A 26,412-nucleotide genomic window follows, 5' to 3' on the forward strand; every position below is an offset into this window, starting at 1 on the left:
AACAAGCATCATTCGTCCTTCGAAACTTGACAAAATGTTAAAGCTTGAGTAAAGCTTAATTTTGGGGCTGACAGTTCATAAAAGGGCATTTTGGGCATATTTTGGATACTCAGTAAAAAGATCAACAAAAGGACATGAAATCTCTTAAAATACTATGATTTTTTATATGTTTTAAACATTTCTATAAAGATTTACATGTGTACTACAAGTTTTTTTATTTTTGAGCTGGGGTCTCTTACACCGTTACCATGGCAACGGAATAAAATGGGTTATTTTCATATATTTTTCAAAATAATCTGTGTACTTAATCATGAAAACTTATTTATCTTTTGACACTATCTTATGATATCTGGCATGAAGGTGTATTACAATGAGACAGTATAACTCATAAAACAAAAACTGCCAATTGACCTTGACCTTTGACTTCTAGGTCAAAATATTTGATTTTTTTTCGTTTTTTTTTACTGGAGTACACATTTTTCTCTTCCTTGAAGAAGTTTTTTAATACTGGACACACAATGTCAGCACCTAAATATGATGTGTTGTTTACCATGGATAATGATCTTGATATTTGACCTTCAAGGTCAAATAAAAGGTCATGGTCAAATAAGTAATTCTATATGTCAGCCTTAAACAAAAATTCTTTCTTGCCATGTCAATATGAAAGAGAAGTGTACTGACTGCTTATGAGACAACTATCCACCACAGTTAAAATGGAGAGGTAGTAAGCAATTTATAGGCCACAGAACAGGCAAGACCTTTGCAGTACAGCTAAGGGTTTTTCCCTGGGGTCATGTCCCGCTCCCTCATATAATGACGTTGCTATTTAGATTTATCTTTTAAAAAAAGTTTGGAATCCCATCCCTAACCCATATTTAATCTTAATTGCCTTTCTAGTTCATCATGGGGGTCTTGCCCTGCCCCTACATACAATTGATGGTTAAATAGCTTGAAATATGTTCATATTCCTACCTTAAATCTTATATATTATTGAAGAATTTCAGATCCAGTGAAAGAAATTTCAAGATGCATGAATTTATTATCAAGAATCTTTGGCCTCTGGATAAAAAGTGTGAATTTTCACTTATGTGATTGCAAAATGATTTAAAGGAAAATTGCTACTTAATTTATGATTTCAAGTTTTTATTATTCCAAAGCTGATGCTGTCATATTTTTCTAAAAATGAATATTCTGGTCTGGTAAGAAATAACAATAATTTTTTTTTACCCTAGACTAGATGAAAATGAATAGTATGCTTTACAAAATGCAGCCATTAACAGGAAATAATTGTGAACAAAATAGAAAATAAATGTTTATGCGAAAAAGTAAGCGAGCCAACCATAAGGTGAAAATGAAATATAAGTCATACATAGCATCACTACACTTCTCCTTCCAGCTCTTGTCGCAAACTCTAATGGTGGTCTATAATATATAGAATTGTTACATAAGTCTCATTGACCCTTTTTGGTCCTTAAGAACTAAGAGAAATATATTGTACATTTTTAAAACCTTACAGCTTCTTCAGAAAAAGCTATCAAATAGATTTCAAATTATAGGAGAAAAATAAAATAAAAGTAGGTAATTTTTTACTTCCATTATATATTTTTGCATCTTCGCTAGCCAAGGGTTACGATCCACTCCCGTTCTCTCCACCCTTTGCAGATTAAGCCAACATTTGTGATAACAATGTTGCGCCATCTATCGGAAGATTAAAGTCACACCCATTCCGAATACATTATTCTTGACCAATGGTAGCACTTGAACTCTTAAATTTGGAGGTAAAAACACAATAGCGTCTAGATTCTACACACTTGGTAAAGCCAGAAATGAAAATATACATCAACATTCATGCATTTGTGCATGAAACATACACAGGAACTTCTATTAGTTGATTAAAAACATTCTAGTTGTCACTAAATATAGTTGTATGATTCGGGAAGTAAAGACTTGTTGAACAATAATCATGTGGCAATTGTTTACAAACACTTTCTACATTTACACGTGATCATGTTATATGCGCTTTTTGATTGGATGCAGCGAATTTCGACTGCAACCAATAAAAATCCTTACCTTGTGTCTCCGAAATTTTATCTCAATCCCCCAAGGGTGGAGAGAATGGGAGTGGATCATAAACCTTGGCTAGCGAAGATGATATTTTTGCAAAACTACTAAAATTGTTCAGATTCAAATTATAGTTCACCAGATAAGGGGAGATAACAAAGTTAGATCAAAGGATTTAGATCATATATCGATGCTTATGAGCAGACAAATGAAAAGACTTGATAAAAATCTGTTTGATGCTGTAAAACATGGTTGATAAAATACTTGTTTACTTGAATTTCACCTAGAAATCTTGTTCCCTATATAAAAGAGGTTATAACAAATGATCTTTCAACCCTGTTTTTTTTTACCTGGACTGATGCTGGTTTTGGATCTTGAAGATTTAATGGCTGTGCTATAAATACATCTCTGAGAGCAGAAACTCCAAGATAACGGGAATAATCAGTGTCTTGGACCACAGAAAATTCATATTGGGCATTAGGAGTCTGAAAATAAAATATTTATGTTATATAAACAATACTATAAAATGGGCACAACTATTATCAAAAATGGCGCTAAACAACTTGAAATAGCGTATATTACCAATTTATTTCTCAAATTCCAGAATGATACTCAGGCACACTTGGACTTCCCTTGTGAGAAAAAATAATTTGAAAAGAGTTTGTAATTTTGCAGTAAACTGTGTCTTGCATGCAAATGCAGCAGTCATAGTAACAGTGTAATGTTGACTGCCAAAATAAAAGAACATTTTATAAAAATAAATTAGAATGTTTTTTTTTTCAATGATACTTCTCAATCTTGAATGAGTTTCAGTCCAAGTTTCTCCAACTTCAGGTCAGTTCAGGTTGAAAAATATTTACAAAATTTTGCTCTGGATACTGTCTTCTGTACAATATAAATAACATTCCATGAAGATATGATAAAGGTATTGATGTTCACAAATCTTTATCTACAGACTGACCTAAATGTTGCCCACAACATTAATGGAATGAATGATTGCTATGTCTTTCAAAGTATAGAAGTATCTCAGCAAGAACTAGGCAAGGAATTCTATGGAAAAGGTGAAATATTGCCAGTTTACCTAAAAAATCCTTACATTTGCACTTAGTAGGATATTTATATCGAGATCTGTTGCTGGAAGCCTTTCAAGAACTGTTCCAGATTTTAGTTTGTCAGAAGCATTTACTTTATATTGAGTCTGGTTGAATGTTGGTGCATACTGATTTCTGACAATTGTTATTACAACACTGGCTGTGTCAGCTTTTGGCTGTGCTGAAACGTCCTTGGCCACAATGGTCAACTAAAAAATAAAACACAAATTTTCTATAATCTTTTTGTGTAAATTTTCAGTATCTTTCTGTATGGCCAAAATTTATTTTGGTTTTAGTCCAGTAAACCTGCATTTTTGTCTTAATTTCACATCACGGATTCTTCCTATAAAAGTTTTAAATCCAGTCTGGTTTTAGTTTAACTGTGAAACTCACATTTTTTTATTTCAAAATTATGATTTAATAAATGAAAATTGGCTACTATATGAACCACAACAAAGTTAAACTTATCACATTTTTTTTTTACCAAATTCCTTCATATTTTGGAAAAAATATCTTTAATTCATTGAAACTATTGACAGAATAGAAGTATAATACAGATTTCCTAGCAAAAAAATATGTTAAGAAATTAAATTTACAGACATGTTTCTAAACAATGACATTAATGTTTTGGAAAATATTTTTGCATTGAGCATCACTGAAGAGAATTTAATATAGAAATGTGCATCTGGTGCAGTAATATTGTAACCATTAATTTGATTGAGGATGTTCACTTGTCATCTTTTGGAATTTTTGTCAGATTTTTGGAATCCTCTAGTTTTATCCATTTTAATGCCTTAAATTAATTAGCCCATTGACCCCAATTTTTCTTTTTATAAATCTTTTACATGTATAATGATAAGCCATCTGTAAAAGTCTTATAAAATTTCAATTATTCTTTAATAGTTTTTGGGAACATAAACTTGTCAATGATAAAGCTATGAAAAGTCAAGAGAGAATATTTTCCCCCAAAATTTCAATGACTAATATCCCGAAAACAAGCACACCGACCTATTAATTTTTTTTGGTGCTTTTGATTCCTTTAACAATCCCATATCAATATAAAATAGTGTTTTGAAAAGTTAATTATTTTGAAACTGAGAAGTGATCTCCCTTAAACTTACAGTATACTGGTTTACTGACTCATCAGTGGACAAAGATCTTGAAAGGTAGATTTGATCGGACGTTTGACTAATTGTGAAGAATGGAAATTGTGATACTGGGTTCGTGGCATTAAATCTGATAACTAAAATTCCACTTGAACTGGTTGCACTTGTAACACTGTCTAAATCATTGGCAGTAACAGGCATCACGATATCAGCATTCGGATGGTATTTTGGTCCATAAATATTTCTCCTTATATTGATGATAACTTTAGCAGAATCTGTCTGCGGTGAATTAGTTAGATCTTTTCCCATCACGGTCAACTGTGAGAGAGAAGAAAGACATGTTGTTGAATTTACATATAAAAAATTATAACTGTTATTTTACGAAATATATTATTACATTAATGCTAAATCTCAAACAGTTTTTAAGTTTAACATTTTTCAAAAAGAGTGAATAGAAATTCTGATGAACAGCAAGATAAATTCAAGAATTTTTACACCAAGATTTCAATAGTTGAAAAAATGTAAATTTGTATGTTTTTGAATATGTAGTTACAGATCTGTTACAAATCAATGAAAATTAGGAAAAAATTTGGTACTAATATAAATTACTAAGATCAAATGTGGAGCAGGTCTTCCATACTTCATTTGAGACTATTCCATTTGTTTTTGTTCAAAATTTTCTCAACTCTTGATTTTAAATAAGTACTGCTGCTTAACTTTATACTGTTAATTGAACCATAACCAAGAGGCAATCAGCTGATTACTATATGCAAAACAAAATAAAACACCAATTTTTGATAAGTCAACGTAACATACTAGTTTTACACGTATGCTGGTATTGAAATAGCAGGAAATTTCATCATGCCTTTTTGGTTGGGAAACAAACCATTTTTGGTTGAATCAATTGATTGATACCTACAGTATATTGGCGGAGGAAGCCTGAGTCACCGGAGAAATCCACGACCTTCAATAGGATAACTGACAATCCTAGTCAATTAAGATTGGAGTTGAGTGCACCTGCACAAGCTGGGTTTAACTCACAACCTCAGTGTTGACTCAGGCTAATGATTACAGCAGAAACTATACTGTAAACTCAGAAATTATTGCATTTATTATTGCGATTTTGTCATTTTGGACTTAGATGCGATTTTAATTTTTGCGATATTGCAAAAAATCCTGTATAATTCATATCAAAAATTTCAAAATGCGAGTTTAAATTATTGCGAATATAACCCTGTCGCATTTTCCGCAATGATAAAAACCTTGCAATAATTTCTGAATTTACAGTACTTAGCACACTCAGCCACTGAGGCTCTGTGTGTAATATTAAGTTGTACATGTACAGGTTTAAAATGTATCCTCAAAATTGCTTCTATGAGCAGTGATAGGTGGTTACCCTATTTTCAAAGCACCTTTCTTTGGTATCATATATAACCTAAAGGAATAGCTCATGTCTAGCTGGCTGTAGCATACCGTTTTATGGCATCAAATATTGATATTCTGAAAGTGACTAGAAGAAAACGCAACAAAAACCCACATATATCTTTCATCATATACTGTGGATTCATTTATTTTCGTGGGTACCAAATTTCGTAGTTGTAGGAAACTTTCATATTCATGGATATTTAATTTCAAGGTTTTGGCAAAATATGCATACATTCCCTTAAAAAATTTGTAATTTGTTGAACATTTAAATTTGCCGTCCTCCTGTTCCCACGAAATCTACGAAAATTGGTATCCAATGAATATTAATGAATCCACAGTAGTCTTGAAGTTAATCAGTGTCCTGTCTCATTTTCATTTTCAAAATTTGTATTTTAGCCAAAATGTGGGTTAGGATTTTACACCCCTGTATGTAGACTTACATTGTCATTATTTCTAGCCTGTACTATGATGATATTACTGTTGATTGGTGTACTTTCATTGATAGTGATCTCGTACTGACTCTGTATGTTGACAGTGGCCCTGATGGATTTCTCTCAAAAATGATAGTTACAGGAATGCTGCTCTGTTTCTTAGGGACACCTCCATCCTGTGCTATTACTACAAACTGTTTGGAAAAATAAAATCAAAGTAATTACCATAGAGTGAAGGAAAAAACTTATTGATTTTGACTGTTTTAATGAACTAAATTATACTTTTAGTTTTATTAGACTCCTTTGATATTTTATATGGCTAGCTTTTTTTTCAAATTGGTATGGTTAGTTTTTGCACAATTTGATCTTATAACATTACACATGTAACTGTTATAGTAGCTTCGTACACATACATTTTTTTGAAAGTTCAATAGAACAATGAATATTCAAAAATACACAACATATAATACAGTCGAACCTCGTTGTGTCGAAAACTCGGATGAGTCGAAGTAATTTCTCGGTCCCGGTAAAATTCCCGTTTGATCAATGCATAATTTCCTCTGATGAGTCGAACTCGGTTGATTCGAATACTCGGTTAAGTCGAGTAAATTTGATAGTCCAGTCGATGTTAAATTAATGTAAATTGACCCCGATGTCTCGAAGTTCGAAAGTAAGAATTTTCGAAAGGATAAAAATTCAAATTGGATGTATTTCTTATGCAACCTAATCATTTTCAAAAGAGATTAAAGCTGAGTTAACATATTTGTTTTTATATCAGTTAAAATGACATGTTTATGGTGACCGGTAATTAACACCTTTGTTGATTGTTCAAGCGGAATGTTAGTGTGTTGAACATTTTTCACAAGAGATAAAAACGAAACGAATTTAAATGACCCAAGCCGAGATTAAATGAATCGTTAGATTTAAAACTCATTAATTACAATAAATAAAAGGATTAAGACAATTATGATAAATTCATGATAATTTAATGTAAAGCAGATCTAGACGACCTCATTAGAGACCGTTCAGAACTTATTTCATTCCGCAAGTGATTTCATAATTTATAGTGACTGACCTTTGTAAATAATTGTGTAGACTATTGATTTTATTTGTGCATGATTTGTATCTGTACTTGTGTGTTTAATTATTACGAAGGACCAAAAATGGAGATTGAATACACAATCATAAAGTGTCATATCGAAAAAAAAGTCACACTGTTCATTGTATCTAGTTTACGCAAATCTTACACCGTATTTCATACATGCCAAATTTATGACGACACACTCGACCTCGGATGAGTCGAACCTCGGATGAGTCGAATACTTTGGTCCGGTCCCTTCGACTTCGACACAACGAGGTTTGACTGTAGATTTAAAGAAGAATCTGATAACATGATTTATTCTAATCCAAAAGAAGTCCCAAAACATACATTATACTTCAAAGAAATATAATTTTCAAATACATTTACCTTGTACTGTTTAAGATTATCTCCCCTTAGATTGTTGATGGTCAGTATTTCACCATTAGATGGGTTGATGTAGAAGTAGTCTGCTCCATATGGTGGTACTGTATCTTCTGTACTGAACTTGTATGTAAGTTTACCATTTTCTCCCTATATAATTTAGAGTTTCTGTATAAAATATGTCCTCATGGAAGCCAGCAACAGTTAAACAGTATCAGTATTGTTGGAAAAAGTGGACAGTTTGGTGTCATGAACAATATACCAGTATTTTTCAACCGTCTGAAATAGACGTTATAAAATTTCTAACCACTTTAGTGAAGAGAAAGTTGTCATGTTCTCTAATTAATACATTCAAATCTATGTTAGTTCAAACTTTGATATATTTTGGTGTCACTTCAATGGTGAATAACCCAGTTTTTCTACCAAAGTTTTTGAGAGGATATGATAATTTAAACCCTCCAAAACAAAAATGTACTTTTACATGGGATGTCTCTAAGGTTATAGAATTTTTAAGTTCTTTAATGTCTTTCGCAAATTTATCATTAGAGATGCTTACGTTGAATGCTATAGCACTTGCGGCACTTACAACTGCTTCTAGAGCTCAAACTTTAAGTGCACTAGATATAAGATACATGGGGAAAATATATAAGGTACATTTTTTATATTCAAAAGGTTCTAAAAACCTCTAGGCCAGGAGTGCCTTTACCAAAAATTTATTTTATCAAATATGATAAGCCAGAGTTGTGTGTATATCTAACTTTAGAAGAATAATTTGTCAGAAGAACAAGGAATGTTCGTAAATGTGACAATTTGTTTATTTCATACAGAACTTTTAATAGCGTAACAACCAGCACTTTAGCTAGACTTTCAGGAGTTGAACATTTTCCGCTCATTCATTCAGAAGCACTTCCACATCTGTTGCGTATGGATCTGCTGTTTTTTTGAAAGAAGTTATGAACACTGCTAATTGGTCAAATAGTAGGACCTTTTATAGATTATATCATAAGGAAGTTATCCGAGATAATAATTTTGCTCAGGCTGTTCTGAATGATGATAATTAATATTTTGAGTATTGTGTGAACTTTGAGTACAGCTATTGCAGACTACACGAATGAGTTTTATTTTTACAGGACATTTGGTCTGGTAAACAACCTAGCTTTACCAGAACGAATTAAATTTTACCAGACCAATTTTTTTTTACATCTAATTATATATTATCTGACAAAATTTTAATACAAAAAAACTTATGGTTGTTAACTTGTGCCCTACTCCTCTCCAAAAACGCACAAAAACGAAATCATGTGACAAGAGTGTAAAGTGATGAAAGTTGTGCACAATTGCTTGAATGCATTTCAGTGATAAAGAAAAGTAATGTCACATTTTAATGGATTTTGACATGAAAATTATTTGTGAACTAAAATAATTTAGAGTTTCTGTATAAAATATTTCCTGTTTCTTCCCTCTTTTTCATATATCTTGGTTTTCAATTCTAGTGTTTATATTTCACAGCTGTATTTTGTGACTTGCTTGGATTTTTAAAAATTTATTTCTTGTATTTGATCGGCAAACCCAGAATATTTGCCTTATCCGTTCCCGGAATCTGATCCGGTATTGTCTACATTTCCGGTTGATGGCAGCCATTGTTGTTTTCGTCAGTCAGATATGTTTTTACTTGGATTTTCACATTACTTGTTGGCGATTTTCGGCATAAAGCTAGAGGTTGAACAAAATAAACATCGCTGTCATGAATAATAAAGATGAAAATGAATTTTGAGATCGTTTGGGAATTTTGCTAGAATGCTAGAAAAACCATGAAAAATAAATAACACCGGACATTCGGACCGGAATTCAACAAAATTTTACCAGACCGATCCATTATTCACCGGATTTGTCCGACGGTCCGACGCATTTCGTGTAGTCTGCTATTGAACATTGATTAGGTATTGAACTTTTAATGGACTTTAATTTTGTGAAATGAGTCAAAATGATTTTGTTATTTGTAGATTTTGTTGAATTAACAGTAAAGTTAAATGTTATTTAAGTTTTCTGTTTATCTACGCCTTGATTAGTTTATGCCAACTCTTTGAACATGATGTTATATCCTCGAAGAGCGTAATTAGTAGAATGGACTCTCATCCAAGTATAACTTTTACCCATAACAATTACCCACCCAGTTTTTGAGGGTATTATTATGCCCATCCCATGAGATGTGGTTGCATAAACAAACTTTAAAAAATATGAGCTGCACAGGTAGCTAGGCCGTATTTATATGAGCATGTTAGTACGTCATAGGTCAGGAATTTGACCTCTTTGAAGGGAGTTAATTATTATGCCTCATCGAACTCTGGCAAATAGAAAGCTAATGTTATATCCTCTTGAGCCTCAGGCTCCATTACTAGAATGACTCTCATCCTTAATATTTCAAGTTAAACTTGGATGAGAGTCCAATATTAAAACAAAATAAAAATCTAAATACTGTAAATTCAAAATTGTACATGAAAATTGTAATTCTTCAGCAATTGTCATTTTAAAATGGTTGTTAATCAATGATATTCATGATGTTTGCAGCCAAATGCGATTTTTCAACAGCTGTTGTATTGAAATATTACTGGCAAAAATTAAGAACACATGTCTTGCCTTTGTAACTTTAATGCACACTTTTTACAATGGTGGATACTAGAAACAACATGGCTAAATGTAGCTTCACATCTTTTGCAGAAGCTGTTTCAAAAGTATATAAAAAGAAGTAGAACTAAAACGTTGTTCATATTGTCATATCTTTACATAAATATCTGAGTTTACAGTTATACATGAACTATTTACTTACTCTGAGATCATTATCTGTCGCTGCAACAGTAACAATGACCAACTGGTTCTGTTTCCACTATGTCTGAGTCGGGAAGGAAGGTATGTCTTCATCACGGTCAACAGTAACAGTCACAAGGGCTATGTCAGACTTCTCTGGATTTTTCTGATCCCTTGCTGATACTTGGAACTAAAATAAATACAGATATTATATACCTATAATACAAGAGGCTCTGAATGGGGTTCACAGAATAGAGAATTATGGTCCCAGAAGAGAGAAAAATGAGTACAAAAAAGAATAGAGACAAAATGGTGCTGTAGTAAACAGAATAACTGTGGGAAATAAAAAGAATTCTTTCTCAACTGAGGTCTTTAAAACTGTATTAAAAGGAAATTGGTGAAGTTTTTTGAATATTCTATTAAATTTCTAAAACTTTTCTTTGATAAATAAAAATGTAAAAATTCCTCTCACATTGAAAGCAAAACAAGGGCTCTCAAGAGCCTGAATCGCTCACCTGTATTTCAGAGGAGAAGATTTTTAAATGTTAGCAAACTTGATGAACAAATTGTGTAAAATTGTCTTTAAAAGGCAATAACTCCTTAAGGGGTCAATTGACAATTTTGGTCATATTAACTTTTTTGTAGATCTTACTTTGCTGAACATTATTGCTGCTTACAGTTTATATCTATCTATAATAATATTCAAGATAATTACAAAAAACTTCAAAATTTTGTTAAAACTACCAATTCGGTGGCAGCAACCCAACAATGGGTTGTTCTATTCTTCTGATAATTTCAGAGTCGATAGATCTTGACCAAATGAACAATTTTACCCCATGTCAGATTGGCTCTAAAAGCTTTAGTTTTTGAGATATACTTTGCTGAACATTATTGCTGTTTACAGTTTATCTTTATCTATAATAATATTCACGATAATAACCAAAAACTGCAAAATTCCCTTAAAATTACTAATTCAGGGGCAGCAACCCAACAAGGCTTGTCAGATTCGTCTGAAAATTCCAGGACAGATAGATTTTTTCCTGATGAACATTTTTACAAATAGTCAATTTTGCTCTAGATGCTTTATTTTCAGATATATAAGTCAAAAACTGCATTTCACCTCTATGTTCTATTTTTAGCAATGGCGGCCATGTTGGTTGGCTGGCGGGATCATCGGACACATTTTTAAAACTAGATACCCTAATGATGATTGTGACTAAGTTTGGTTAAATTTGTCTTGGTAGTTTCAGAGGAGAAGATTTTTGTAAGATTTGTTCTATTTTTAGCCATGGCGGCCATCTTGGTTGGTTGGTCGGGTCATCGGACATATTTTTTAAACAAGTTACACCAATGACGAATTTGGCAAAGTTTGGTAAAATTTGGCCCAGTAGTTTCAGAGAAGATTTTTGTAAAAGTAAACAACGGACAACAGACGAGGACGACGGACGCCAAGTGATGAGAAAAGCTCACTTGACCTTTCAGGTCAAATGGGCTAAAAACTGCAAAATTTCCTTAAAACTACCAATTTAGTGGCAGCAACCAAACAATGGGTTGTTCGATTTGTCTGATAACTTCAGGGCTGATATATTTTGACCAATTGAACAATTTTACCCCATGTCAGATTTGCTCTAAAAGCTTTAGTTTTTGAGATATAAGCAAAAAACTGCATTTGACCCCTATGTTCTATTTTTAGCCATGGTGGCCATGTTTGCCGATGGATCAAACTTCGGATACAATTTATAAACTAGATACCCTAAGGAACATTTATTTAAAGTTTGAAGGTATTTGTCCCAGTAGTTTCAGAGGAGAAGATTTTTGAAACAGTTTAAGACGACGACGACAGAGGACGACGACGGACTACGGACGCCAAGTGATGGTATAAGCTCACATGGGGCCCTTCAGGCCCAGGTGAGCTAAAAAATAGAAACAGATAACTTTTAAGCAGTCACAATATATGTGTATGTACACTTACTGAAAATGTCTTTTGGTTTGTGGAGGCCAGGTCTTTGATTAAAGTGAGCTGTCCTGTAATAGGGTTCAATTAGAAAAACTCATGAGGTCTGTTTACAATTTCATATACCATTGTATCCTAAAAAGAGAAAATATTATGCAGATTAATATGGAAATTCATATCATACTGCAAACCTCTGAATTTTTTTGTTACTTAATAAAATATATACAAAATATATCAATAAACTTGGTAAAAATTATATTCAATACCCCAAAAGGTACATAGGAAATACAAAACATACATGACTATACAACATGCCACAGTAACATCTGACTCATCAGAAAATTTGCCTTTTTATATAGATGCACAATGGGTTTTACTCATTGTAAAAGACTGTTCAGTAACCTATAGTTGTTACTTCCTGTGTCATTTGATCTCTTGTGAAGAGTTGTCTTATTGGCAATCCTACCACATGTTCTTTTTAAAAGAACATCCATTCTGGTAAAAATTTTCCCTAACGCAGCAGTCTATAGATATAGGAAGATGTGGTATGAGTGCCAATGAGACAACTCTCCATCCAAATAACAATTTATAAAAGTAAACCCTTATAGGTCAAGGTACGGCCTTCAACACGGAGCCTTGGCTCACACTGAACAACAAGCTATAAAGGGCCCCAAAAATACTAGTGTAAAACCATTCAAAGAGGAAAACCAACGGTCTAATCTATATAAAAAAAAAATAATATGCTTATTTACATATTTTAAAATTTTTTGCAATACGTACCCCATTTCCATCAGTGGCTGTAACGGGTGTACTAACATGTTGTGCCCCTTTGTACTGGTCAGTGATCGGGAAGTTGTAGACCGATGGGACGAAGTCTGGAGCATTGAGATTACGTGTCATATCTATAGTCAGTATTGATTCAGTGGTCAACTCTGGGATCTCTGAGTCATATACAACTATTCTCAGCTGAAAAATTAGATAAAGGAGGTTTGATTTATGCTTTATGTAAACAATTACCAAACTTTAATGTTCATTATCTGTGAGTAAGTAAATATGTAAAACTAAATAGTCAAATCTGTACATAAAAACCATCCTCCAGATATGAGAAAACCTTATAAGGGAGATAACTTTTGAAAATAATGTTCTAATTGCATATATTTTATTACAGTTGGACATGAAGAGGGTTATTGATTGAAAGAGATGACCTACATCAGATATGATGGAATATAAATTAGAAGTAAATTCTGAAAAAAAGATAATGAATTAGCTAGCATTGAAAAGTGGAACACTTTTGGATACCTTAAACATGAAAAGATGGAAATCATATAATTATAATGTAAAACAATTCCCAAAGAACTATTAATGCAAGTTCTATCTTTAAGCTATATTTAAATACTGTGGATTCATTAATATTCGTTGGATACCAATTTTCGTGGGTTTCGTGGGTACAGGGGAACCACGAATTCAAATGTTCAACGAATAACATATTTTGAATAGGCTTTGAATACAGAGATTGAAAAAAAAACACGAAATCAAATATCCACGAATATGCAGGTTTTCAGCAATCCACGAAAATTGATACCCACGAAAATAAATGAATCCACAGTACAATGATTCTAGAATGTAAAGGAGACTTACCTTGTACTGAAGCTATGTGTCATCAGACGTTAAGTTGACACGAGGGGTGATAACTCCGGTTGTAGAGATGACCTTAAAGAAGCTTGGTCCTGAACTGTCTCCTACAATGACAAAGGTCAGCTGTCCACTGGTCACCTATAAAAAATATTTCAAAATACATTCATTATTTAATATTTGATAAATACTGTACATTCAGAATTTAATGCATGCATTTATTCTTGTGAACCACTGATTACAATTTAATATGCAAGATTTAATTAAATGCAATTTCAAATTTTTTGCTGATCTTGTCAATGCATTGTTTTTATTATTAAATAAACTGTTATCACAGAGATATGTCTTGCCTTTTTGTAATTTTGATTATGCAAATGTTGAAATCAAAATAGCAATACTTTAACATCTCACACAAGTTATGCAAATATTCAAAGTTAATGAACCACAGGGGTTCAAATTGACATTTGGTACTGGAAGGTCCAGGACCTTTGACACTCCAAACTGAAAGGTCCACAACCTAAATTCCAGGTCCTACTTTAACTTGAAATATTTCCAAACTCAGTAAGATACAAAATGAATGTGCTTTTGGTGTATTATGTTAACTTGTTTCCTTGTCAAAGTCACTGTTGTATAACATATGTAATAACAAATGTAATTGTCTTGTATATTATAAATTCAGATAATCTGGTTTTTTTTTTGGGGGGGGGGTAATTAGGAGGGTTGGTGTGTTGTCTCAACTATTGGTAATTTATTACTAATTATACCATCATATAAAACAGTTCAAATTTAAAGCTGTTTAAGCAGAGACGTATAAAAGAACTTAGAATTGGTTATATTATTTGAATTTATATTCAATGTTTTGCTTTTGTGCAATACACTATGCTGTTGTGAATTGAATATTTGAAGACATTTTCTTTTTAATTTCTGAAATCTGAAATGAGACATCTTACTACACACAATGCTGTGCTATTGCTTAATACTGTGCAATTTAAGATTTCTTGCTATTGCGCAATACTGTGCAATAAGATATTTCTTGCTATTGTGCAATATTGTGCAATTGAAGATTTCTTGCTAAATTGTGCAATACTGTGCAATTGATGATTTCTTGCTATTGTGCAATACTTTGCAATTGGTTATTTCTTGCTATTGCTCAATACTGTGCAATTGTAGATTTCTTGCTGTTGCGCAATACTGTGCTTTAGCGCAATTCTATGCAATTGGAAGATTTCTTGCTATTGCACAATACTTCATATGATAACTTGTGTGTTTCTCCTGTCATATCAATATTTTTTGCTTTTACATATATCTAATATAATTGATTGAAAAATGGAAAATTTAAAAAAAAATACATAAAATTTATGACCCCCCCCTTCCCCAATTATTTTGACCCCCCCTTGAAGTAATTACCCCCAAACTCAATCCCAGCCTTCTCTTAGAGGTATGGTACCTTGCAGTACAATTTCAGAGAGATCCATACACTTAAACACAAGTTATTGTCTGGAAACAAGAAAAATGCTATTTTTTTTGCCCCTTTATTGGCCCCTAATTCCTGAACTTTTGGGCCAATTACCCCCCAACCTCTTACCCAGTCTTCACATTGAGATATGGAACCTTGTAGTACAATTTCAGAGAGATCCATATACTTACACACAAGTTATTGTCCAGAAACTACAAAATTGCTTGTTTTTAGCCCCTTTTTTGGCCCCTCATTCCTGAACATTTAGGACAATTACCCCCAAACTCATACCCAGTCTTCCCATTGTGATATGGAACCTTGTTGTACAATTTCAGAGAGATCCATACACTTACACACAAGTTATGGTCCGGAAACTACAAAATTGCTTGTTTTTTTATCCTTTTTGGTCCCCAATTTTTTTAAAACCGTTGGTACCATAACCCCAAAACCAACCCCAGTATTCCCATTGTGATATGGAACCTTGTGGTACATTTTCAGAGATATCCATAGACTTACACACAAGTTATGGCCAGGAAACTACAAAATTGCTTGTTTTTTACCCTTTTGGGGCCCTTAATTTCTAAACCTTTGGTACCATAACCCCCAAAATCAATCCCAACCTTCCCTTTGTGGTATTGAACTAGAAAAATGCTTGTTTTTGGTCCTTTTTTTTGCCCCCAACTCCTGCATGTTTGTGGCAATTACCCCCAAACTCAATCTCAGCCTTCCCTTGATATGGAACCTTGTGGTACAATGTCAGAGAGATCCATACACTTACACACAAGTTATTGTCCGGAAACTACAAAAATGCTTTTTTTTTTACCCTTTTTGGCCCTTAGTTCCCAATCTGTTGGCACCATAACCCCCAAAATGTGGCATTAAACATTGTGGTATAATTTCAGACCAATCGAAATACTTTTACACAAGTAAGTATCCTGAAACTAGAAAAATGCTTGTTTTGGGCCCCTAATTTCTAAGCGGTTGGGACCATCATCCCCAAAATAAATCCCAACCATCCTTTTGTAGTAGCCTTCTTAAAAAAATTCATAGAGATCCATTCACATAAACTCAAGTTATTGTCCGGAAACCAAATATGTCTTCGGATGACAATGCTGACGATGCAGACGACGACATCATAGCATTATACGAACCCAAAAATTTTTTTGCGGTCGTATAAAAATGTAAGCAAGAATATAAGGATGGTATGAGAGCCAATGAGACAACACTTCTCTCTGTCAAAGAAACAATGTATTAAAAGTAAGCAATATCAATATATAATAGGTTAAAATATGTTTAGTAATAACATGGCTATTATATTATACTTGAATCGTATGAAAAAAAATCATAGAAATTTTAGTATTAACATGATTAAATATGGCTATATACAGTGAGATATGTTCATGGACACTTTTTCATACCTAAGGCCATTTTTCATAGGAAAATTGTGGCTTGGACACATTTAAATAAGTAAATATTGTCCATGCCTCCATGGACAGTATTTATATTTATTATGAAAAAATTTTTGTTAAACATTATTTCATAGGGAACATTATTAAGTCATATGAAACCTCCTCCCCCACCCAACACATTCTTTAAATTTCTGTCCAAAGTCAGGAGCCTGTGATTGAATGGCTGTAATTCTAATACTATAGTTTTAGCCTAAATCAGACAAAGGTTTTCTCATTTTATTTTATTTTTTAAATTGGTTCATGACTGCCTTTTATAGTTTGCTATAGAGTTTTATGGCTTTAAGGATCATCGTTGAACATTGTATGATGACCAAAAGTAGCTAGCATCTACATCATTTGGTATTTGGTGTATAAGTGTCTCATTTGCAATTATACAACAACTCCTTACTTTAGCTCACCTGGCCTCAGCAAGACAAGAAATATGACAAGGACAAAACTGTTGGTTAACTCTGTAAAGGAGTAATTGCCCCTAATTGATGATTTTTACCAATTTTAGTGTTTTTCCTTTTAATTCATAAACTATAAAAGATAAAATAAATGGGGAATGTGTCCATAGGGACTCAGATGATGTCCCTGCTAGCATATAACGTTATAAAGGGACATAACTCACTAACTGTATAAGTGACGCTACCAAAATTTGAACTTAAACTGAGTTTTGTGGTAATAAGCATTGTATATACATTGCATAACATTTAGTTGAGACAAACTGACAGAAGTTGGAAACAAAAAATTCAGCAACTTTTCTATTTGTAAAAAAAACATAACTTTTGAATGGTAAAGGTGACGCCACCAAAACTCATACTCAATCTGTGTTTTGTGGTAATGAGCATTGTGTATAAGTTTCATATCATTTGGTTGAGTCAAACTGAAGTGGGAGAACGTAACAAAAAATACAGCATTTTTTTTCATTTTTAAAGGGGCATAACTCTTGAATGGTAAAAGTGATGCCACCAAAATTCAAACTTGTCTTGTGTTTTGTGGTAATAAGCATTGTGTTCAACGTTTCATAACATTTGGTTGAGGCAAACTAAAGTTAGAAAACCGAAACCAATTTTGGGACATACGTACTTACAGACAGACAAGGGTTAAACTTAATGCCCCCTCAACTGCGGCAGGGGCAATAAAAAAATTCAGAGAAGAAATGATCATGAGGACAAGATTCACAAAATAATCACCAAAATAAAATCTTCAGAAATTTTTTTTAATATTCAAAAGAAAATGTATGTTTTTTTTTGGGGAAAACTCAGAAGTACTCCATTTAAATGTTATTGCCACTGAATGTTAATCAAACAAGTAACCATGGTAACTACATGTAGTATGTTAATTTGGATACTGTTGTTTTGTGTATCATACTTTGATATTTTTATATTTTACATCAGATTTTAGTAAATTTAATTCTAAGTAATTAATGAGTAGTTTCTAGTCATGCATCAGTGGTTTTATTTATTGTAAGACTTCTTTCTTCATGGCTCAGTGAATGTTGATCCATTGAGTATTAGTTTACTCTCTAGGTTTAACTAGTTTGTGCTATGAAAACTCTATCTCCTTTATGATAATTGGTTCATTAAGTCATATGTCTATTTAGGAGGGAAATTCTTTTGTTTAGTCAGACTTTACTTATATTTTGAACTGATTGGAGCTGTGCTGTTCCTTATATAATTTTATTCAAATTTGGTGGACATCTTTGATTTTTTTTCAAATAAGGTCAGTGTTCCATAATTAATACCTCACATGCCTTCTAATATACTGATATGAATTAATGTATTACATTAATGATTTTGTATGAATGGTCAAAATGAATGATTTCAGAATAAAAGGTTCAAATGAATGATTATTATGAAACACAAAAGCACATATTTATAAAATATTGGTTCAATCCGATAAGTCTAAATAATCATTTTATAAGAATTTATGCCAAACAATATTTGAATATCTCGGTTATTGCCCAAAAAATTAAAAGTAATTATGTATTGGACCCCCCTTTTTTTTGACATTTAATGTAAATGAATGGGGACATATGGTTGAAAACCCCCTCCCCCTTTTTATCCTGGGTTGGGATCCCCCCCCCCCCTTATGTAATTGCTGGATCCGCCCCTGGAAACATTACAGCTTAAAGAAACTTCAAATTGCAAAAATGATCAACAAGACAATATCTACAAACAAGTCAAACTTTAACGAAATTAAAAACTACTCATTATTAGAATTATTGACTGTTTAATGATGACTTTTATCATTTGTTTTCCTTTTCTGGAAAACAATAATAATATTTTACATTTTACTATTATAGATAGAAAGCCACTTTAATAGCAAAAATGATCAGCAAGACAAGATCTACAAATATGTCAAATTTTGCCAAAATCGTGATTGCCCTGATACATGTTTTATGACAAGTTTGTACAAACCAACACACTCCCTAGAGCCATCTCGTTGATATTGTCATCTTAAATGAACAGAGTTATCTTTCTTTGTACTGATTATTGATATTGCAGGGTCAGATTTTTATTATACTTCCAAAACTACTCAGTTTTGTACAAATATTCTAAAAATAATATGCCTATTTATTTATTCTTATTGACATGTTTTTATGTTTTGCAGGATATTTCTATTAGTAAATGAATCAAATGAAGAATCTTCATGGTTAAATGCATAGAAAGGATATTTGAAGAGAGCCAATGACATAAGGAGAAGCAGTTATGAATTTTGAAATTGATATAAAGGAGAGGTCATTCATCACAGAAGATTTAATCAAAGTTTACAGGTAGGAGACTTGATCGGTTGATTTTTATCAATAGTCATAAATAAAAAAGATGTGGTACTATGATTGCCAATGAGACAACTATCCTTGAGAGTCCAAATATTGCAGATTTAAGCAATGGTATGTTACTATGGCTTTCAACAATGAGCAAAACCCATACCATATCTTCAGCTATGCATCTGCTTAGACATTGCTTGTTTACTGTAATGTGGCAAATGTTTAATGCATATTCAAGATGATATAAAATGTTAATAGATGTAAATAACTTAAGTAGCTTCTAAAAATTTTGTAAAAATTGTTGGAGAGGGGAGGAACTAGCTATGGACGAAAGATAGGTGGTGGTGGCAATAAAATTTGCTTTGCAACAAACCATCTGCAGATTCTTCATATAAAAAGTTGTTACACAGGAGACGATCAATTATTGAATAGAAATAGAAACATTTGCGTTCTTGTATTATCACTCAAATTTCCAGATCAGATCGAAATTTTTCTGTTAAATATATTGGTATGCAATCCTATACATGCTATAAGCATTTGCTCATCTCATTTCTATGGAAATTACATTGTACTGTTCCCTCATCATAGTTCATAATCTATGAAAAGTTAGTATCAGAAAAATGTAATTAATATAGGTTCAAGTTTGTGCTTTATCCAGTTTAGAGGGAACCGCTTATAAATTTTAGTCAATGAATGGTAGTTTTGGTATAAAATTGTATAAGAATGATTAGCATTGGCATTTCTTGTCTTCGTGGAAATTATTTAACCCTACATCTCAGTCTTAATTCATTGACATTGGCTACAGAATGTTTGCATTGTCACAAACAAAAAGAAGACATAGGTCTTATACTTCTTTGGCATTATGGTTTACATGTTTTATGAACAATTGCCATTTGAAATTCAGGAGTAACTTCAAGATATAATTTTTTTTATTCATTTTCCATATTCTACATGGACTATTGGACTAATATTCATAAATTTCATATTTTACCTGGTACTATTATACTCATCAGTTTCTAGGGACAATATTTTGACCCTACTGTTTAGATTTGTTTTTTACTGAAAAAACATATTGGCATAAAGGGACATAACTGATCATGAAGAATGGTAAAAGTGATGCTACCCAAATTTGTACTTGAACTGAGTTTTGTGGTAATAAGTATTGTGTATTATAACTTTCATACCATTTAGTTAAGGCAATCTAAAGTAAGAGAACTATATGACCTCAAATGCATTGATCGTTAAAAAAAGGGGGGTTCCAACCCCAGCAACCCTCCCCTGGATCTGCCATAATGGGGCCTCGGTGGCTGAATGGTCTAAGTAGTGAAACTACTGTATCACTAGCCTGTAAATAGATATAACAGTGATATCATACTTTAACTTTGTTTAAACCTGTTTATTTACTTTTGACTTTAATTATTTATCCCTTGTAATTTTTTATTAACTGTGTATTTGCATTCAGGTGTCACAGGTCAAATTTATTTGTTCATTATGTGTTAATTTATGTTTTTTGATTGAGTTAAGCCTTCCAATTGATATTTTATAGTGTGTTTTTCTATGTTGTGATGTTATACTATTGTTTCAGAAAAGGGAGAAGGTTTGGTACCATTAAAACGTTTAATCCCGCTGCAAATGTTTGCACCTGTCCTAAGTCAGGAATCTGATTACAGTAGTTGTCGTCTGTTTATGTAGTTCATACGTGTTTCTCGTTTTAATATAGATTAGACCGTTGGTTTTTCTGTTTGAATGGTTTTACACTAGTAATTTTTTGGGGCCCTTTATAGCTTGCTGTTCGGTGTGAGCCAATGCTACGTGTTGAAGGCCGTACTTTGTCCTATAATGGTTTACTTTTATAAATTTTTAACTTGGATGGAGAGTTGTCTCATTGGCACTCATACCACATCTTCCTATATCTATATAAGAAGTTATCCCTGGCTCAGTATACTTCTAGGATATTGATTGTTTAACACACGTGGTTACAAAACCCAATGCCGCTGGGTGTTGCTAAACCATATACCGGGCACTTCAGTGGCGTAGCCAGGTTCTGTGTGCAGTGCACGCAGAATCTGTCGATAAGAGACAGGGGCCGCTGAAGGCCCCCAGTGGGTTCAAGGCAAAGCTCTGGTAGGGGGCAGGGGGCAAAGCCCGCCTGAAGCTCAGAGAATTAAGTAAGCACAAAGAAGAATTTTGTTGTTGGAAATTTATCTGTTCTGTCTAATTTTCTTTAGAATTATATGTAATGACAGGGTCCAGTTATACCTCGATAAACGGACATGAGTGTTGGACTGATTCAGTGACGACAATTTGTTTATAAACCAGTATAATGCTGCTCTACTAATTTGCCTATTGAATATGCTAGAGAACTCGACGGAGACAATCGACCTTCAAAGAGTGATGCAAACAATTTTGTAATATATGTAGGCTGTAACATAATATTATGAAATAGATAATACATTGGCTTAGTCATAGGCCCGATCGTTGCTGGTTTTTGGCCGCTATGACGACACCAAAGCAGTCAGCTGATTATGAACAAGTCAATACAGAAGAGGTGTACAAATAAAACCAATAGTTATGCATTTTTAAGATTGATTAGTACGAGGAAAAGGAGTCTGAAGAACAAATCATGCGGACTCAAAACAATCCAATTATTCAAGTTTGCTTGACATACCGATAAATGGGAATAAAATGAAATGGTTACACGCAAGCGAGACAGCATTTTATCAACATAGATAAAAAAAACATCAAACGATATTATACAAATATAGCCTTTGTATGAGGTCTATACAAGGATATATTGACCTGAAAGAAGTATATTGACTGAGGACGAAGTCCGAGGTCGATATACTTCTTTGGGTCGATATATCCTGTATTGACCTCATACAAAGGCTATATTTGTTATATTATTAATTTTCGACCATATTTGTATCAAAATCGTCATTTGATTTTGTTGGAATTTTATAGATATTATATTGTCTCCTTGACAATAACAACATATTAGTTGTTATTTCATTTACTTTTTTTTTGTTTGTTTGACATCTTATGTATTTGAAAAATTTTTTTGTCAAATAATCGATCACAGATGTCATTTGTTTCAAAACGTTGAACAATATCCTGAAATTCATTACATGACGTCACAAAGTATATCGGTTTTTAGATATTCTAAAAATAACCGTGCAATATGCATTTTGCTGTGCAATATGCTTTTTGCTATCCGCCGTTTTCTCTCTACCTTCGAAAATATAGTTTAACATGTGACTATCCCTAAACGAATCAAATTTGTTAAAATATACGAATTAATAATATTAACAAACGTCCTCCAACAATGGACAAGTGTCTAAATAATATATATCAAGCTCTAAACCGGCCAGAGCAACACAGTTTTGAATACAATTTGCAGAGACTATAAAAGATCTGTCATTGACACCAAATTTCAAAAAATGACAAAATTATAAAGATAGAGTGACTTCCTGACTTCATCTTGGGTAAAGCGCATAATCATGAAGCGATGTGAAACGAATTTTTGAAATCGGTATCCTCCAATTTTTTTCAATGTGAATTAACGAAATTGTGGTGTATATATAAGACAGCAACCAAAAGACACACAAAAATAATAAAAGACGTCTAGAGTTCAACATCTGGTTTTTATCTTGTTAACTGATAAGTGATTTGCAAATAACAACAATTTACTGGTTTCATTTAAGCAAGCAACATTTTTCTTTGTTTGGTATTATAAAATATGTCAACAACTTCTTTTCAAATCAATTTCAAAATCAGCATGAATGTGCAATAGTATTAGAGAAGATAGCCATTATTGTCCCATTGTATATCTAAGATAGGTTTTAACCCGTTTCAGTTGCAGTTGTTGGTGGCATCGTAAGAAGAATTCTACAGTATACATTAGAATGCAGTTCTTTGTTTGTCGTTTCCAATGTTTCATATAGTTGATCTGGTATCTTTCAACGAGCAACATATCTTTGGATCTCGAGAGGCTCATTGGCGTGATATATATACGCAACTGATCTTCGCGTTTTAACTCTTTAACATTCTGTGGAATTAGAAGGTGGGCGAGAAACATTTCCTCTGAATTAACCAGTCAATCGGTCTTTAAATTTGTTTAGAAGATGGTATATGAACTGATGTAACTGATGGTAAAATATGGAAAAGTTTGGGTATTCTTATAAGTATCGATGAATAAATTGTATTTATCGATACTCCCTCACTCTCACACTCTTTCTCAATCATTCTTTCAAAAAAAAGTCTTTCAAAACTTTTTTTTTGCCTGTTTGTTTGTGCACGCAAGTGCGTCGTTGCGTCAATAGTAGCTACGCCACTGCACTTGAACGTTGCTACCCAGTTTTCCTTAATTCCATGTTTGTTCCTTGTGAAATATTGAATTCTGTATATTATTCATTATGTCTAACAATGTTAGTCTTTTATGCCAATCATTTGCACTCATTTTTAGTAAATGCATCGCTTGGCTGCCACATTCAGTGGCGTAGCTACCTAAGGCTCGACTAGGCACGTGCTGAATCTAAACATGATTATGGGCCCAGTTTTCAAGTTAGTCCAAGTTGGGGTCCAAAATTAAACATGTATTTTGATTTTTGGCCCTGTTATCATCAAAAATTGAATTCTTTGATATGCTGAATCTAACCATGTATTTTGGATATTGGACCATACTAGGTAAATTAAAAAAATTTAAGTTCTTAGACCACATTCATTCTGTGTCAGAAACCTATGCTGTGTCAAATATTTAATCACAATCCAAATTCAGAGCTGTATCAAACTTGAATGTTGTGTCCATACTTGCCCCAACTGTTCAGGGTTCGACCTCTGCGGTCGTATCAAGCTGTGCCCAGCGGAGCATTTTATTTACAAAATATTTTCCTTTGAAACTACTGAGCCAAGTTCATTATAGATAGAGAAAATCGAAACAGCAAGAATGTTCAGTAAAGTAAGATTGACAAACACATCATCATCACCAAAACATAATTTTGTCATGAATTCTATTCTCATCTATTATGTATGTCCTTTGTTTAGTATGAACATAGACCAAGGTGAGCGACACAGGCTCTTTAGAGCCTCTAGTTTTGTACTTATATCAGGCCATTAGTTTTCTTGTTTGAATTATTTTACTATGGTAATTTTGGAGCCTTTTATCTATGACCATGTTCTGTGACTTAAAGTAGTAAATTTCTGTGCCATTTGGTCTCTTGTTGAGATTTGTCTCATTGGAAATCATTCCACATCTTTTTTATAATCATTTACCAATTATTCAAAATTGATTAAACTAAACTTTACATATGAATGGCTGATAAAACTTAAACATGCATACTTTAGGGATAATAAATCTTGTTTTTACTTTTCAGTATGTTGAGAGAAGTTCAGAACAAGCAATTTGGTTGAAAAGGAGTTGTCAACACGTCATCTTTGAACAAGGTCAATTGTATTAGAAGTGAATCCTTAACAGAAATGAGACAATAATCAAATAATTCAAAGACTACATGGATGTTATCTGGACTAGCATTTGTATGACCTAAATGTGGTATTTTTCATATGAACACTTACAAGGCAGATAATAGTCTGTGACAAACATTTGTATGCAATTAAAGACTTGAAGAACTTGTACGGTATTCTTCAGATTTCAGTAGAATTTGTTTAAAACGGTACATTCTTGGTATGAATTGAAGAATTTTTGCTCATTTAAATGAATTATGAAAATGTTTTATATGTTTAGAATAAACAAAAACAACATAAAAGATGGACAAATTTTTATTTTCTTTCTTGAAACTTATAACAGAATAAATTGTCATATGCTAATTCTTGATAGATGTGCTGCCAGAAATTTATCAAGTCTATTTTTAGCCTGAAAGTGCAACTCAATGCACGGTTATACAAACAGGAAACTATATTTATCTTTCAACCATATAAAAAATAAGGATATATGGAAGGGTTGCAAATGAGAGTAACTATCCTTAAATGCCAATGATATCTTATAAACTATATAAGATATCTTATAAACTATATAAGATATCTTTAACTATATAAGATATCTCATTAACTATATAAGATATCTCATATAATTTTATAAGATATCTTATATAGTTTATAAGATATCTCATATAGTTTTTAAGATATCTCATAAAATTTATAAAATATCTTTTAAACTATATGAGATATCTTATAAAATTCAGAAGATATCTTATAAAGTATGTAATATATCTTATATACTTTATGAGATATCTTATCTATATCTTATATAATATATAAGATATCTCATTTGATATATAAGATATTGTATAAAAATAAAATTATAAGCTATCTTATATATTAAATAAGATATCTTATACATTAAATAAGATATCATATATTAGATATCTTATATATTATATAACATATCTTATATATTATATGAGATATCTTGAAATTCGAATAAATAGTAAAATGACTTTCCACCTAAGAACAAGTCATTGTTAAATAGATATAAGAATATGTGGTATGAGTGCCAATTGAAAATCATACAAGAGTAACAAAGGCCAGAGGCTCCTGACTTGGGACAGGCACAAAATTGTGGCGGGGTTAAACATGTTTTTTTGAGATCTCAACTCTCCCCTTATACCTCTAGCCAATGTAGAAAAAAAAAATCGCACAAAAATACGCACAGTGAAACTCAGTTTAAGAGTTGTCTGAGTTCGATGTCAGAATATGAAACAAAAGAAAATAAACATAACAACAGACTACTAGCAGTTACTGACATGCCAGCTCCAG

General features: G+C 32.5%; 1 long non-coding RNA gene across 1 annotated transcript; it reads left to right on the top strand.

Moving 5' to 3' along the window:
- The first annotated feature begins 19,496 nt into the window (after window positions 1–19,496).
- On the top strand, window positions 19,497–25,464 carry LOC127704915 (uncharacterized). Its single transcript, XR_007983573.1, has 2 exons — window positions 19,497–19,650; window positions 25,014–25,464. It is a non-coding gene; the product is annotated as an uncharacterized LOC127704915 (long non-coding RNA).
- Window positions 25,465–26,412: the final 948 nt, after the last annotated feature.

Source organism: Mytilus californianus, unplaced genomic scaffold (genome assembly GCF_021869535.1).
Source record: "Mytilus californianus isolate M0D057914Y unplaced genomic scaffold, xbMytCali1.0.p SCAF_6, whole genome shotgun sequence".
NCBI classification, from domain to species: Eukaryota; Metazoa; Mollusca; class Bivalvia; order Mytilida; family Mytilidae; genus Mytilus; species Mytilus californianus.